The following is a 3,839-nucleotide window of genomic DNA, read 5'->3' as shown; positions in this document are numbered from 1 at the left end:
CACTGTGGTAGAGTTGATCTAAAGGTTTTAGACAGAAATATAAGAATTAATAAACTGTCTTGAAGTAGGTCGATGTAAAGTGTGCGTTCCTGTGGCCAGCCGTTGCAAGTCACTTCTCGTGGTTTTACTGAGAACAAGTTCTAAAAAAGGACAGTCAGTGTAGGTGAAAGCCACAGTAGTCTGACAGATGAACATTCAGATCATTCCACTTCATCATGGCTGGACGCCTGCTGCTGGTTGTTGCTCTGAGTAAGTTAAACCTCTTATTGAGTTTTTTCATTGTCTGTGTTGGTTATGAATTGATGACGGCTACTCAATTAAAATGGAACTTCAGAGCATATGAGACATTTTTATATCAGATCAGTTGAAGTTGAAATCTGAATTATCTGATGAGTTGTTTTTGCATCTGTTTCTCCTTGAAGCATTTTCTAAAACAGGTTCCTTTAATGTGGTCGAAGCTGGAGGTCAGTTTTTAACATTGTTTTCTGTTTTCATTGTTTGATCAGTTTGATTTGATTGTTTTAATGCTGAATGTTTTTCTCTCTTGCCTTCTATAATGACTCATTAATCCTCATCATGAATGCTATTTTACAGGTGGAAATGTTCAGTATTTCAAATTTCTCATATTTACCTCTAAATTTTCAGCTCTTCCTCCACCTGAACTCAGAGTGAATCCATTGGTGATCACAGAGACAGACTCAGTCACATTAGACTGTCAGATTCCATCGTCTGTTTCTGTGTCTGAGTGTTACTTCATCATTTCAAGAAAACCTGCAGAAAAGTTTTCTTGTCTGAAGACAGTGAATGGAACTGAACTGCTGTCGTTGGCACAAAAAAGTCCACCTGCTACAGTTGAAGTGACGTGTTTTTACCTGATTTCACATCAATCTCCACACAGTAACATGGCCTCTGTCTCCATAGAGCGTGAGTAAATGATAAAGAAAAATAAATAAAGACATATAACTGGAATATTAGTATAAACAACAAAACTCCTGCCAACATGCTGGATGGGGGAGGTGTAAGGACTTGATAAAATGAAAGCCTCAGAGCATTGTTTACTTTTAGAGATGTCAGATTTTATTTTCAAATAAATGCAACATTCAATTTTTTAATTAAACATGTTTGTTTACATTTTCAGCTCCACCTGAACTCACAGTGAATCCACGGGTGATCACAGAGACAGACTCAGTCACATTAGACTGTCAGATTCCATCGTCTCTTTCTGTGTCTGAGTGTTACTTCATCATTTCAAGAAAACCTGCAGAAAAGTTTTCTTGTCTGAAGACAGTGACAGGAACTGAACTGCTGTCGTTGGTACAAAAAAGTCCACCTGCTACAGTTGAAGTGACGTGTTTTTACCTGAAGACACATCAATCTCCACACAGTAATGTGGCCTCTGTCTCCATAGAGAGTAAGTAAATAACAAAAATGAATAAATAAGGACATATAACTGGAATATCAGTATAAACAACAAAACTCCTGCCAACATGCTGGATGGGGGAGGTGTAAGCACTTGATAAAATGAAAGCCTCAGAGCATTGTTTACTTTTAGAGATGTCAGATTTTATTTTCAAATAAATGCAACATTCAATTTTTTAATTAAACATGTTTGTTTACATTTTCAGCTCCTCCACCTGAACTCAGAGTGAATCCAGCATCAGTCACAGAGACAGACTCTGTTGCAGTGAACTGTGTGACTCCACCATCAGTGTCTGTGTCTGACTGTTATTTATACTCTCTGAGTACAAACACCTCCAAAGTCATCTCTTGTCTGCAGACACTGACAGGAACTGAGCTTCTGTCGATGGCGCATCAAAGTTCACCTGCTGAGGTTGAAGTAACATGTTTTTACACCATAGGACATTATCAGTCTCCACACAGTCACAAATCCACTATTAGGGGTAAGTAACATGTTTATACTCTTTATTTTGTTTTTATAAATGATCTGATTACACAATAATTTTAGTGCTGGAAACCAACAATATGAAAGAAAAACTGAAATAAATATTGAAGCAATGAGGGATTGAAATAGTTCAGAAGAACACAGTCATCATGGAAACTTGGTCTGATCAGGTTGTTTAGAATCTGTTCAAAGCTCAACAGACTGCAGAGGAGCAGGTATCTGTACCAGCACATCACGCTAATATCTGACAATATTTATTGTTACTGAAGACTTTTTCAGATTCTTGACCAAATGCAGAATAGTGAGAATATGAATTTGGGCGACATCGTAGGTTTCCACATTCCATCTTTGAGATTTCCCAAAATATCACCACACATAACAACCTCTTTTACGAGGCCAACTCATCAGACAGTTTTAGAAAAAAGACATTTTTTGCAAATTGCTGTTCACTGGTCAAATTATGCTATTCTGTGGGAAACATTAGGTAACTGTCCATACATGTTTGGCAGATTGTAGCTGAATAGAGTTCACTGTGACTGACAAGTGGTGTAAATAAAATGTACATTCACTTGATAATTTTTGTCGGGCCTGCAAGGACTGAAGATCATTGGTACTGATTGTGGTGAAGATTGGAAAAAATGTTGTGCATTTGTAACACTTTTGATGTGTCACAGACCTGAGAACTCTCTAGGGAACAGAAGAAATGTTTCTTTCAGGCGAACACATCAACAGTTATTTGGAAAAATGCATTTTTACTTACTACAGTGCCTTTAAATGACCAATTTCCATATTTTTTGTGATTCCTCAAAAAGAGGTCATTATCCTTATTCTAAATGTACCTTCTTTTGTAGTTGATGTCAAATCCACGACAACTCAGATGACAACTTTCAGGACGACTACAGGTAAGACGTTCATCACAGCTATCTGTAACATTACTGAATACCAGAGACTGATACTTTGAAACTTTCTCTAAATCCACCAGATTTGATTCCCAGTACACCAACTGAACCTGTTACTTCACTTTCTACTTCTGTGACAACAGTGAAATCCACTTCAGGTGACCCAGTTACTTAGTTTCCTATGAGTCACATTGATATTGTCGGACATTTTAAAATAACAGCCGTTTGTGGTTTTCTTTTGTGTCTTACAGAAACAGCTTCTGATGGGACTGATGAAGCTACGACAGACACTTTGACTTCTGCTCTGCCTTCTGTTGCCCCAACAGACCCATCTCCAGGTGAGGAAAAATGTCTTTACTGCATATTATTAACGTAAATTGTAGCACACATAATAAATTTACTCATGAGTCACACTGATATTGCAGCACATCTTAAAAGGACAGCCTTTTTCTGTGTTTTTGTTTTGTGTCTTAAACAGTGTCTGAAGAGAGTAATGCATCTACTACAGACATTTTGAAATGTGATGTGCCTTGTGTGACCCAAACAAATTTGTTTCTCGGTGAGCAAAATGTCTTTTCTGTATATTATTAACATTGCATAGAGCATACATTATATATTGGTGCAGTGTTTTTAAAAAATTCTCTATAGATGATTTGACATCTTTTGCAATGAGTTGTGTGTGCCATTACATCCATTATCTCATAAATATAGGATCATATGTTTGACATTATGTCCATGTCAAAACATTCCTGGTGTGTATTGTTGTGCAATTAAGCAACCCATTTAGCTTAACTACAAAGCTTATCTAACTCAATGATCTGTTACAACTTTCTTTACTGTGATGTTATGATATCCAGTGCTGTGAGAAAGTAGTTGCAGATATCTTCTCTTTTTTTTTGCATATTTGTCACACTTAAATGTTTCAGCTGATCAGACTATTTTATATCAGACAAATATAACCCAAGAAAAAAGCAGTTTTTAAATGATGATTTCATTTATTAAAAGAAAAATGCTGTCCAACCCCATCTTGCTCCGTG

The 3,839-nt window shown here is 36.7% G+C and overlaps 1 long non-coding RNA gene across 1 annotated transcript; it reads left to right on the top strand.

Moving 5' to 3' along the window:
* Positions 1-685: 685 nt before the first annotated feature.
* On the top strand, positions 686-2,800 carry LOC127534220 (uncharacterized). The gene is made up of 3 exons (XR_007942253.1): positions 686-924; positions 1,626-1,901; positions 2,755-2,800. It is a non-coding gene; the product is annotated as an uncharacterized LOC127534220 (long non-coding RNA).
* Positions 2,801-3,839: the final 1,039 nt, after the last annotated feature.

Source organism: Acanthochromis polyacanthus, chromosome 5, assembly GCF_021347895.1.
Source record: "Acanthochromis polyacanthus isolate Apoly-LR-REF ecotype Palm Island chromosome 5, KAUST_Apoly_ChrSc, whole genome shotgun sequence".
Taxonomy (NCBI): domain Eukaryota; kingdom Metazoa; phylum Chordata; class Actinopteri; family Pomacentridae; genus Acanthochromis; species Acanthochromis polyacanthus.
The sequence above is the reverse complement of the archived record's forward strand: the minus strand, read 5'-3'. Positions and strand labels throughout refer to the sequence as shown.